At 35.6% G+C, this 14804-nt stretch overlaps 1 pseudogene; it reads right to left on the reverse strand.

Moving 5' to 3' along the window:
• Positions 1-13064: 13064 nt before the first annotated feature.
• On the reverse strand, positions 13065-13209 carry LOC145240487 (U2 spliceosomal RNA; annotated as a pseudogene).
• Positions 13210-14804: the final 1595 nt, after the last annotated feature.

The following is a 14804-nucleotide window of genomic DNA, read 5'->3' on the forward strand; positions in this document are numbered from 1 at the left end:
CTCAAAGAAAATCATGTCGTCATTGGAGAAGAGATCAAGCTATCTTCTACGATGGGTCTGCTGAACGTCAAAGAAGAGAACGTCGGAGAGCGCATTAGTTGATGGCAGAATCAAAGTAAAAACTGTATTAACCCTGGGCGAATTACTTTGATCTGGGCAATAAGAAATTGCTCTGTAGTCTTTTGATTAATAAAACTGTATGCTTATCAATTGTCATGTTTCTTTCCGTTTGAGTGCGTAACTTTTAGATTATTATTTTTCTTATTTAATATTAATCGAACGCAAAATGATATTACACGATATTATCGAAATCAAAAATGCAATATTGTAAATTAAAACGAAATTATAAATTATTAAATTTCACTTTCGGTGTAAAAATAGTTTATTTGACATTTATACACGTAATTAACCCCTGTAGTAATACAAGCGTTCACATTCAAGGCGCTTAAAACTTTTTAATGGTAGCAAAGATTCAATAACTAATCTTAAAATGATAACATTTAATTAAATAAAAAAAACATCTCACATACAAAATCTGTGTTAAATAGCGAATGTTGTATTTGGGTGAAAGATTGTGAGTAACGCTTAAAAGTCAGGTTAGAACCTGCAAAGCCGAAGCCGGTAAAACTTCGTGAAAGCCAATTTATGGTCTTTTCAGCCGAAAAATTTAGAAAGCGGAAACGAACGTAGCCGTTTCCAAAGGAGGTCCGCTGAGGTTCGGAGTGGTCATATACAATGTATTTATCTCCTTATTTACCTGGCGTTGTCTCGAATGCTGGTAATTATCAAAATAAATAAAAATGATTTTTATTATATTCATGAATGCACTTGATGAGTATCAAGGGTGACATACAACAATGAGCTACTTGCATATTGATTATTGAAATTTATACAATATATATATATATATATATATATATATACAATGTATATATATACAATATATATATACAATATGTATGTACAATATATATATACAATATATATATATATACAACATATATATACAATATATATATATATATATATATATATATATATATATATATATATATATATATATAACTCAAATCAGCTTGCTTGCTCGGGCGTTTAAACCGTCCATCCGGTTTCTGACTTTCGTTTTCAAACAATTCCTCTGCTTACCTATTTCATGGCCGTCCTATCCTAAGTCACATATTAAAGGTCACTACTGCTATTCAAAATATACACAAGGTCAACAATAGTTTTTGTTTTTACTTCTTTTAACGTGTTTTATTACAAATCAATATAATTTAACTCTGTTGAGTTAAAACAATGATTTCAATAAAAATATGCTATATATAACAATAATCATACTTATAACCATATTTACTGCTTTTAGTAGCGCTCCTGTAGATTCTGATGATTTATTTTTTCAGGCCTTACTTTAAAACGTTTTCTCTTAAAGAAAGCGGAAGGTAGAAACTTAGTTTTAATAGTGCTTTTAGTAGAGCCCCCTTAATTTAGTGTCTGCAGTAATGCTCTGGAGGCGTTCTGAGTTTTATGTTTTTCAACATTTTTCGTATTACCTTTAAAGGGCCAACGGGTAAACTTGTACTATTTAAAAAAATAGCGGGAGTCGGTAAATGCAAAAACAACCTTAAAAAGTCGTAAATAAATAAATAACAGAAGACCAATCTTTTCTCCAAGTGAAAAGTCGCAAAAAATGAAAACAAAATAATATTAATGGCAGAGGGGGACTGAAGGAGCCAACGTGAAATCAAATTTGTAAATTGATTCTGAAAACAGGGGATCGATTTACTAGAAAATTCTATTTTTTTTACTAATACATTTCAACGGCCTTTTATGATAATATGAAAAAAGGAATTTCTTTAAAAATAAAAATTTAATATATGACTGTGAGGGATTCATATCCTATAAAAATTTAACGTAAAATAAGACCCCACTTCTTGGCGACGTAGTGAGACATGTAATCGTTAAAATTTGTTCAAGTTTGGTGGTGGGGGTGGGGACAGAAAAATAAAAATGAGGTTGGGGCATAAGTTTCAAGCATGTTAAAAATACGAAAAATACTTCAAAACCTGTGTGTGTGAGGAGCTTTTTACTTTTTTAAAGATTTGCTTTAAAAAGGTCTCACCCTTAAATATTACTTAAGTAGTTAATTATTGTTTCCTGATATTTTTAAGGCTGTTAACACACACACACACACACACACACACACACACACACACACACACACACACACACACACACACAACTAGGGTGGACCTGTACCATGTATACTCCCTCTTGTATTGTTTTCTTTTCGTTTAAAAATTTTTTTTGACAGATTACACCTCTCTTATACAGAGGAATTTTCATTTAATCTAAGGACAATAATGTTAAGACCTTTATTATTCAATGTATTCCGTATTGTTTTCACTGGTTGCCATGTTTATTTTTGTGCGCGCGTGCATTCAATTTTTTTTGCGCGCGAAATTGCGTATTGTTTTCATTGGTCGCCACATTTGTTTTCGCGCGCGTGTGCATTCAATTTTTGCGCATTTATACATTAATTCTGTATACTTACTTGCACTTTTATGCATTCATTCTGTATACTCACAATTTCAAAGCCAGCTATAACATATACTGACCCAACGGGTTATGATTAGTCTAGTATATAATAAAAAGAGGAAATAAGTCTTTCATTAAAGCAAAAGTACAAAAAGGTATTCATCATGGGACACAAAAGAAAGTTAAAATAGCATTCTTATAATCAAGCTGTGGTGGTGATTGGGACAAAGGAGGTTAGTATTTTTAGGGTTTGTTTAACGTCAGTTAAATTAGTGGCATTGAGTTTTGCGATTGTTTACGACAGTAAAGAACAATTTACAGACAATTTTGAGTGCGCAACAGTTTACGGATAACTTTGGGTTTGTGGCAGTTGAGGACAGTTTTTACGTTGGACACCGTGGCAGTGCTAAACAAGACCTCGGTAGACGACTATGTAGCGGTTGACCTTAGCGTGTAGAGGGTGTCACACACACTAAGAGTATAATTGATGTTTCCAAAATATATCGTAGTTTGTGTTTTGAGGATTTGTTTTATTTTATTTTTTATAGAAGTTAACCCGTGTGCGCCACCTTCCAGCAGTCGACAATGTAAGAAAGAACGACATGACCAGAGCGAAGGCGAAAGAGAAGACCACAGAAACAACAAGTTGATATCTGTTGTCCTGCTGGGAACTACATGCTTGGATAACTGCTCTCATCATATTGGTAAAATATTTCTAAGATGATTTCGTATTTCTACTGGGTTTTAGATTCCATTTCAGTGATTAGTTAATCATCTTCACTTAGTTTGAGATTCACGACCCTCCTGTCTGCTTTATGTAAACATGATTTTTTCTTGTTCCTTACCTTATTGCCACATTATATTATTTTAAAAACAAAACAAAACAAAACAAATAAAACCGTTTCTTTCAAAAGGAAATGCTATATTGCAACCTGCCAACCATTATATCCTTAACAGAGAAACATTGTTCTACAGAAGCACATGCTGGTATTAATTTCCCTTTCGATTCATTCTTTCTTTCCAATCAATACTCATTAAATTTTGACAGTACTCCCCTGATAAATGCTAACCAGTTCAATTAGTTTATAGATTAAAAATATTTTTATTTCTTTAATTTAGTTATTTTAGGCTTTTACATGATGACATTCCTAATGCCACGCATGTACAATCTTTTTATGTATTGATTAGTCATCAATTACTAAGGCCGAGATCTACTCGAGGATGAGGTCGAATGATAAAGTGAATTAAATGATGAACAATGCTATGAGACGCTTTAAAACGATGAAAAGTAAGGATAATTTGGATCACCAAAGGCCAAGTATTTGTTGACTTCAGACTTGAAGACCATCATGTTCTAGTCTACAAAGAAGAAGTCTCATGGCAATGTTTTTCAACTATCGAATATTCTATATTTTAGGAACACATGAATACAATTATTTTCACTAGTGGTAGCTAGACGAGTTCTTGCAGTTTACTGGTGTAACGTAGCGAGGGGAGGAGATTTGTCTTGCGTCATTATATATATATATATATAGGCACCGCCAAAAATGGCCGCAAAATCAAGTTGTTGTTGTTTTTTAAAACTAAATTACATTTATTAAAATCCATTATTTCTGAGTAATTTTTTTTTCCAGAAAGATAAACCCCTGAATTTTATCATATAGAAAACAGAATAATGTAAAACTTTTTCTACTATTTTTAATTCAATTTTAAATGTTAAATTTTCCCAAAAAGTTAACAATTGACATTTTTTGTCTTGCACAAAAAACGTACTTAAATATTAAAAAAAGGGGTTTTGAAATAATTAATTAATTTATTTATTGTCTAACTAAGATTTAGGATGATTTTCTAAGAGAATATGCAAAAATATTATAATATAAGTACCTGAATTTCAAATAATTCCACTTATTCATATAGGTAACCAGATATTTCGCGTCGACGAAGAGTTCAGATCGACTCTGTTTACGTTTTCTTTTGATAAGAAGAAAACTATGGAAGACCAAACACGCCAAAAAAACTTATTTTTCAGTGACGAAAATTTCAATGTATTATTAAGCTGAGGCTGGCCAGTACCAGATGGGTGACCATTTCTATGAGTTTGGTTTTTAATGTGGATGTGTGTGCGGGCCAGGCTCCCCAAAATGGGGGGGGGCAATTTAAAGCAGAATAAAAAAAAATTATTTCAGCGCGTTTGGTCCACCGTAGTCGAAAGGCGGCAAACGTTTTCAAACGAGATCGAAAAAAATGATGCTATTTTTAACACAAAGGGCACAATATTTATCGAATTTTTTTTTGTATCGATTATTCAAAGCATGCTCTTTTTAATAATGGTCATGCATTATTCGGCTCGCAAAAAAAAAATTGTTAATTTATTTATCAAAAATTTTAAAATGGCTTTTTTCATATAAATATTAAAAAAATTTTTTTTTTGCTTTGCTTAACTTAAATTAATTATTTTACTTAACATATTCACCGAATTTCATACTTCAAAACTCAAAAGCGGGATAATTAAACACAATCGAAGTTCTGATATTCAGACGTCAAAATAAGGTATGCAAACAATTTTTTTTTAATCTATAATTCTGTCCCTTACAACAACACAACATGTTTTGTTCAGTTTCAGATGATTATTTTAAGCATATTTGTTCCCACTTCAAAACAAGGGGGGTTTTGTAAGCAAAATAAAAATATATATATAAATATCGTTTATGAAAAATAAGTACACTGTTATAAAGTTCATTCTTCTAATAATCGCTGAAAATTTCGTATTGATCGGATAATTACCTGATTTTTGGTAGATTTTTAAAAAGACGGTCCGTCAAAAAGTACTGACCTGCCCCCCCCCCCCAGTTTTGGCGGTCGTATATATATATATATATATATATATATATATATATATATATATATATGCGATAATAAATTGACCATACCCTTTTTCTGTTTCTTGGTCTTTTCTGATCGATTCTTCCCTCACTGATCGATGCTATAAAGAAACATCGAACGAGAACAGAACGACAATTTTCTAGCATGGATTACCTTATTTGCCTACAAGTTGACTGGGTGGAAGCCATCGCATTGTTGACTCACTTCTTTTGTAGCGTTTTTTTTTCTTCGACACATATTTATGTCCAAATCGGCACATCTATTTCGCACAAAATCGGAAGTCAAACTGTACTTGCATGTTTTTGCTTCATGCTCTCTCTCATTTCTTGTCAGGTTTCTTTCACACAAACCGAATGGCATTTCAGGTGCCACCTCTAACCCTAGCACAGCGTATGACATACGTCAACCTTAACACTTTGAACTCTGACCAACCTACACAGAAAAATCACAATTTTCAACAAGTTCCCATAAGCCGGGATAGAATATATATAATAGATAATTAAAACAAATTCAACGGACACTTTTACATAATCGCTCCATAATTTACAAAAAAAAGAAAAAAAGAAAAGATACTCTTTCAAAAATTCTCTCATAAAATAAATACCCTGGAAAAAATAACATCATCTGTTTAAAAAAATAAAAACAAAAACAGCTAACACGCGTAATTCGCCTTAAACAAGTCTTTTATTTCTCTTTTTTCTTTCCTTCCGTGTGGGCAACTATATTGACAGACTAAACAACGCGTGCCGTCGTTTCATAACGACAAATCAAAACCCCATGCATTCAACCTTGCTTCTGTCTTTCTTTTTCTTTTTTTTTCTTTCTCTCTATCGCCGTTCCATTATAGATCATCAGACCTTATAATTCAAATCATAATTCAACCACATTCTAACACATTTTTTTAAAAGAAAAAATTGAAAATTCTTTAAGTGTCGAATGTAATTATAAAATCATTATTTTTATTTATTTGTTCATTTTTTGCCGATATTTCGCTTATAAATAGCCTCATTAGGGTAGGAAGTCCGATCCGTAATTTTTTTTAAACATTTGCTTTTCTTCATTTTGGTATTATGATGGAGGCAATGCCTCGGAGTAGAAGACAATAAGAATGTGTGTCTTCTTTTGGTAGATCCACGTATGTTATGCGCCGATTATCGAGCGGGAATTGGAATAAGAAGATCACACACTTTTTGAAGACACTTATTTTTAAATAACATTTTACTGAAAAATTTGAAAAAACTTTAAGTGATGATATTGCTTTTATTTATTTTATTTTCACCGATAAAAAAAAAACTTCCTACCCCGATGAGGATATTTATTAGCGACATATCGGCGAGAAAATAAATAAAAACAATGATTTTATCATTACATTCGACACTTATGGTTTTTTTTTTAATTTTCATTTAAACATCTTATTTCGTTTCCTCAAACGTTTAAGTTTTCATACGTTCAACACAGTTTTAAGCACAATTCTTTTTTTTATTGTGAATTGCAACACAATTCGTTTGTGTTCACTCGCAAACAGACGATATGTATGTACATATATCGCGTACACACACACGCACACACACATCCGGGTTGCGGATGGGGGAACCCCCTCTACTTATGTAAAGTAGGTAGAGGGAAGCTTCGAATAACCAATAAGAAGCCGTGGACAATAAGGAACAACCATGAACAATGCCAAACAAAAGGAATTCAGACTGGACGGCAGTCGCCCAGGAAAAAAAGGGCCCCTCAACCTGTTTACGCACCAGGCAGAAAGAGGAAAGAAATGGTGTGAACCTTCTTGCCTCAAAAGGTGGTACCCCAATCATCTTAGAGGTCACACAAGGACAGCAACCAGTCCATGACCAAGATGGACCAAGCGTCCTTCCTCCAGCCCGTTTGACAGATCCCAAAAGAAACAGGCGGGGGATTAAAACCCAGCCATGGTCTGTCGAGCAAAAGAAGATCCTTCTACACTGCTACCACTACTCAAGGTTTGAGAAATGGGGACGCAGCGCAGGAAAGATACTAACCGAGGCTATAAAAGCATCAAACCTCCCAGCAGAGAAAAAGCACACACCTTTACACAACCTGCGATCCCTCATCTCACAGATGGGAAGATATATCCCACAAGAGGACGTAGATACCATTAGATGTGAGGCTCTGAAAACCGCAGAAAAAGACTACCAGAAGGTAGAGGATGAGGAAACAAAACTTAGACAGGAGGTGGTATGAGAAAGGAAGAGAGGTGGACACTTATATGGGCAACGGATTATGCTAAACAAAAGCATAAAAGACAAAAAGAAAGAACAGCAACCTGGTGGGGGATCTTTTTTAATTTTTATCCTGGAAAAGCAAGCATTCAAATTCAAAATAGGCAGTTAAACAAACCAAAGGACTTTTCACAGGAAGCTGATAAAGGACACCATTACTGTAGATAGTCCACCTGAAGAGGAAGCCCTGGAAAACTACTGGATGCCTCTATTTGAAACAAAAGGCAAATATAATTAAGAGGCCCAGTGGATTAAAGATATTATTAGGCTCAATGAAACCAAGCCTCAGATGCCAGAACCATTCATAACTCCTGGTATGATAACAAGAAAACTGACACAGTTATCCAACCACAAAGCACCTGGCATCGACAATGTCCAAAACTTTTGGCTGAAGCAATTGATTGCACTCGACAACCACTACAGTGATTGCTTCTGCAAGATGCTAAGAGATGAAGAAGCAGCACCACCCTGGCTGACAGAGGAGGACACCAGCCTCATACCCAAGACCAAGGAGACACAACGGCCAAATAAATACAGGCCAATATCCTGCCTTACAACTACCTACAAGCTTTTCACTGGTCTGATAGCCGATGATATATATGACCATCTATCTTCTGGGACCTACCTTGAAAAAGAGAAGACAGGGTGCAGAAGAAAATAACTCGGTACCAAAGACAAGCTATTAATCAACAAGACCGTCCTAGAAGACTGTATGAAGAGACACAAAAACTTGAGCTTGGCATGGATTGATTTCCAGAAAGCATTTGACAGCGTACCACACTCATGGCTACTTTGGTGCCTTGAGTTATACAAAGTCCACCCGGTCATTAGACAAACACTGGCCGCTCATCTTCAGATGTGGAAAACTACAATATCATTAAATCACAATGGAGGAAAAACCATCATCTCTGAAGTAAAAATCAAGAGGGGAATATTCCAATGTGACAGCTTATCTCCCTTACTCTTCTGTATGGCATAGACCCACTAAGCAAGCTCCTGAATAAAAATCCGAGCGCCTACAATTTGAGTCAGGGACGCCATCGAGATCCAAGCAAGAGAATAAACCATCTGTTATTCATGGATGATCTTAAGCTGTATGCTAGCTCTGACACCGATCTGCACCACCTTCTGCAGGTAGTACACACATTCTCCAGTGACATCGGAATGAAGTTTGGCCTGGATAAATGTGCCAGATGTACACTCAGAGCTGGGAAGAAGACCCACACAGAAAATATGCAGCTTAATGAAAACATCGACATCAGGGATCTAGAAGAGCATGAGCCTTATAAGTACCTTGGCCTCAAGGAAAACGAGAACATACAACATGCCAAGATGAGGGAGAAGATTAGTAAAGAATATGTACGCCGGGTAAGGAAAATCTGCAAAACCCAGCTCACCAATAAAAATAAAATTACTGCCATAAACCAGCTTGCTATGCCAGTAATAACATACAGCTTTGGTATCATTGACTGGCCACAAAAATGCATCAACCGGCTAGATGTAAAGACACGGAAGCTACTAAGGCTTCATAAAATAATATACAGAAATCAGTGTCTACCAAGGCTGTATTTGCCCAGGGGAGAAGGAGGTCTGGGACTCTCAGAGATTAATCATCAACATAGGGCAACTATTGTGAGCACCGGTCAGTATCTGAGAAGCTCCCAGAATGACACCCTCTCAATAGTATATGAACATCAAGAGACAAGAGCCAGCAGAACAACATCAGTCACCCAGCTGGGCAAGCATTTTGGTCAGGGCTGTCTCTCAGATGAGGACGAAACACCAAACAAGTGTGCCACAGAAATAGCAAGGAAGAGCCGGCAGAAATATACCGAGACCTTTCAACAGATGAACCTTAAAGAATGGAAACAACATCAGCGTGCAAATATTTTCTGGGGGGACTCTCTCAGGAACACATAGATAAAGAAGGTTCTTTGGACTGGCTCAAAAGGGGATCCCCCCACCACGATCAGGAAAGGGTCATAATGGCTGCCCAAGACCAGGGATTGATGATCAATGCATTCAAGAAGATGGCAGGGATCAGTAACGACAATAAATACAGATTCTGCCATACAGAATTGGAAAGTGTTGGCCATCTGATATCAAGTTGCAAAGTTCTTCTAGGGGACGGCTACTATACAGCGAGACATTGTAGAGTATGCAAGTACCTCCACTGGACCATCTGTAAAAAATTAAACATCCAGTGTAGCAGCAAGTCCTGGGAGTATCAATCTGAAAGAACAATTGGAAATGACTTATATACCATACATTACGACCATATAATTCTTACGGCCACCTACCTTGAATATGCTACTGTGAAACCTGACATAGTTATATGGAATAAGTCAGAGAGAGTTGCAACCTTGATTGAAGTGAGTGTTCCTAATGATGGCGGTCTGAACAGAGCTGAAAGAGAGAAACAGACCAAATACCAAGGTCTCATGTATGATATGAAAAGAAACTAGAATCTTAAGGGGATATCAATCATACCAGTTGTCATAGGTGCCACAGGACTTATGAAGAAGAACCTGAGGTCCTACCTAACTAATATTCCTGGGGAACAAAGTGCAAAAGAGATTCAGACAATTGCACTTAAGGGAAGAGCGAGGATACTAAAAAGAGCTTTCGGTTGGTTTCAATAAAAAAGCGGGGCAATGTTGGCACCTGGTTTGGCTGCCCCATACCCAGCATTACAATCTTCAAAGGAAGAAAAATAAAAAAACACATATATATATATAACACACACACATACATATATATATATAAAACACGCACACATATATATATATAATACACACACACATATATAACACACACACATATATATATATAACACACATGTATAACACACACACATATATATATATGTAACACACACACACACACACACACACATATATATATATATATATATATATATATATATATATATAACACCCATATATAACACACACACATATATAACACATACACACACACACACATATATATATAACATATATATATATATAACACACACATATATATATATATATATATATATATATATATATATATATATACATATAACACATACACACATATATATATTGTTATTAGTTTTCTTTTTGATTCCGACCACAAGCACACTACTTTTTTCACTTACTACGTTTTTTTTTCACATTCCATTATTGAAATCATTCGTATGTTTTTCTTTTATATGTTTTTCTATTTTTTTTTTTCGTCTGACGATCGTTATTCTCCTTTTTTCTTTGTACGTTTGATTGCATGTCTGTCATTTCTTTGACGATCGCTTTCCTTTTTCATCCTTGTGGTCAACCCAAGTATGTTGTGTTATTGTCTTTATGTATCCATGTTTTTCATCGTGATTTGCTGTCACGTCTCGATACGTAACCAATTTGTGATAATTTGCGCCTTCGTCTTTATATATATATATATATATATATATATATATATATATATATATATATATATAGGGTGACCCCCCCCCAATAAAACGGGCCCCAACTCTTATTAGGCCCCGTTTCTTAGTGTTTTGTCCGAATGAAATGAAACTTTGGTCATAACTAGTTTATTATATTCAAAATATCACATCAAAACACTAGGGTTTTTGGCATTTTTTTCTCCGTTGACTTTAAAATGCTCAGAAAAACAATTGAATGTCCTCTGTTTTTTTTTTTGGTCACTGTACACACACACACACACACACACACACACACACACACACATATATATATATATATATATATATATATATAACTAATTCGCGATATGTTCTCTTATTCCTTTCTATATAAAGTATGTATGTGACTGTGTCTATCTGACCACCGCTACGTGCGTCTTGCGCTAACGTGTGTGGGTGTGTTCTAATAGCCTATTTTGTAATCGTTTCTGTTAAAATTTGCCGCGTATATCCGTACACATTTCATAATATTTATACAAATCTTGTATAGAGTTTATATACATTTATATAACCGGGTGTATATACACGCGGTCGAGCTCTTTTTGAAGACCTTTAATATGTGTGTTTGTTTCTTCTTTATAGTTATGTTGTCAAATTTACGCATTTTTTTCCTGTTGTTTCATCTCTCATTTTGTTTCGCGTGTACGCAGGTTTCTTCATGGCATAACATCACAATAATTGTCCTCGCAGCACCAAACAGACAATGTAACGTAGCGGGGGAGATTTGTCTGTCGCAGCTATATCTTCCTCGGTGTGTCTTTTTGTCTGTATCCATGTATGTCTATGTATGCGGTCAGCATCCCTCGTATATATATATATATATATATATATATATATATATATATATATATATATATATATATGCGATAATAAAGTTACCATACCTTTTTTTGTTACTTACTTTTTTCTGATATATTCCTCTTGTCACTGGTCGATACTGTAAAAGAACATTCGATTAAAATAGAACGCCGATTTCTTGCATGGATTAATTTATTCTTCTACGAGTGAACTTGGAGGAAGCTATCGCATTGTAAACTTATTTCTTTTTTAGCATTTCTTTTTTCTTCGAAACATATTTACATCCAACTCGACACGTCTGTTTCGCACAAAATCGGAAGTCAGACTGCACTTGCATGCGAGCCAAAAGATATAGCCTCTCTTTTTTATGCTCTCTCTTTTTCTTTCTTTCCACGTTTTTTTTTCACACGAACTGAATGTCATTTCAGGTGCCACTGCTAACCCTAGTACAGTGTTTGGCACACGTCAACCATAACCCTTTGAAACTTTTTTACACTTACCAACCTGCACAGTAAAAATCACAACTTTCAACATGCCGGCGAAACTCTGGGAAGAAAGTGGTTGTAGCATAATCGAGCATTCGATTAAATGAAAATAGAGCAGAAAAAGACTAGTAATTAATTTCCTGTGAGAAAATGAAACCGTATAGAAAAGGAAGAGGTTTCTCCCATAATGAAGTTGCTAAGTCGGTTCTGGACTATGTTAAGCAAAGAAAAAATATTCTGAGCGGCGCTTTCCAGATGTGGCAGCAGTACTCCATCTGTGGATTATGTAACTCATATGTAACTTATATGTAACTTATATGTAACTTATTATGTGTTACTTATTATATGTAACTAATTATATGCAATCTACAAAAGAAATGTTTTGCATCAGGAGTCGCATGTTTTCTTTAGCGGTAAAATGATCTTGCAATTTTCCTCAACGATATATAAATAATTAATCAATGGCTATAATATTTGAAGTTTACAAAAAACAAGCCCGATAGTCATTAGCCGCATGCTCTCATGTAATGAATGAATGCGTGAATGTAGGATTGACATGAAATTCTTAAAGATAAACTAAAATGACCAAAAAATGGGCTGAAATGACTAAAATAAACAAAAAGTAAATGACTTAGAATGACTTAAATGAACTTAAGGATGAATTGAATAACCTTAAGAATGACTTGAATGCATAAAAATAACTGGAATCCTTCAAAAACAATTTGAACAGCATGTAGTAAGAACAGATACTACACTTTGATCTTGGCCAAAAGGCCAAGAAAAGGGTATTTATTTGCTCTCCCCCCCCACCGAGCAAATTAGGCACAAGGCCGATTTTTAATGTGAGGAGTAAAGGGGAAATGGGGACCAACTCCCCGGGGAGTAGGGGAGCTGGACAGTGACGATTGGCATGAAGGGCCGCCCCTACATTAAACAAGGTCTTATATATGGGGCTGCCCCCCACATATGGTCCCAGCTTGCAGCATCTGCCGGAACAGACACTACACCTTGATCTTGGCCAAAAGGCCACGAAAAGCTTAAAAAGCTAAGAACAGCATCTATTAACAACATACCTTTGATCTTAACCAAAAAGGCCAAGCACAAAAGTGTTAGGACCGACCGACCGACCGACGGAGTTTCTTATAGAGTTGCTTGCACGCGACTAAAAACAACAAGAGAAGAACGAATGGGAATCTACAGAAGAAAGTAGAAAAAGAATTGTTGAAGTATACGCAAGATTAAGATAATTAAAAAAAAAAAACATTTCTGAATTTTAAGACGAGGATAAATTATTTATATGATTTGGATCCTTCGAACTACTGTTCTCATCTTGATTGTCACTTTCATAATGTTTCGGTCGATGTAATTTTCGACCTTCTTCAAGTGTACCTTTTCGACTCGCAGCGTAGTGGATAAAGTACTAGGGAAATTAAATTGTAAGGTTACACTTTGTTGGTGGTTGTAGCTTGAGTCTCCAGTGCGGGTGACACTCCAAAATATAAATACAATTACTTAAGACCCATTCATAGCTAAAGCAACGAATGCATGCTATCCCATGCATAAATTAAGGGTCCGTTTGAAATTCTGTGCAGATTCCGGGGTTCGATATAAAAAAATTCCGAGTTCAAATGAAAGATTCTCGAGTTCGCCCTGATAAAATTAAACTTGAGGCAGGTCGTATGTGTAGAGGACTAGAATATATAAATCCTAAGCCCGTCACAAAAGAAAATAATGAAACGAATGGGATGAAGGAAACAGAAACTCAATTGCTGGATAGAATAAACGTGTCGTTTATTTACTGTTGAAGAATGAATGTTTTAGGTATAACACGTGTTCATGTCCGCGCGGGTGTAACCATCGTTTGTTGCGGGACTGGTAGTATAGAAAGAAATGGAAATGTCTGTTCATCTCACGTTCGGGTCATTATCGTTTGTTCGCGCGTGGGAAGAGAAGTGAGTAATGTAATGAACGAGAAATGGCCGTCCAGCACGTAGAAAGAGAAAGAGAGAGGATTGCATCAGTTAAGCTGTGCGCCATGTTACCAGTCAGTTACGCGGAGTTGTTCTCAGGCACGTTGTAGATGAGTTGTCTGGTTGATGAACCAAAGAAAAAGGGGGAAAAGAGAGTGAGAAAGTCAATCCAGTTCATGGAGAGAGAAAGCGTATAAAGTGTACGTACGGTCTATTAGCTTCTTGCCCCACATGGTAGCAAGTGGCGTGAGGCGCGCCTGTCGAAACGGCGGCGGCTGGTCCGTAGACCACTCACTTCGGAAGCTGGTTCGAAAAAAAGCTGCTTATTTCTCTTGCTTTTATAGTTGTTTCCGGTGGTCTTTTGCGCATGTGTGTGGATTTCCTTTGAAGAGGAAGTGACGTTGCCCATGTG

The sequence above is a fragment of the Euprymna scolopes genome, chromosome 19, assembly GCF_053919585.1.
Source record: "Euprymna scolopes isolate OS-2025 chromosome 19, ASM5391958v1, whole genome shotgun sequence".
NCBI classification, from domain to species: Eukaryota; Metazoa; Mollusca; class Cephalopoda; order Sepiida; family Sepiolidae; genus Euprymna; species Euprymna scolopes.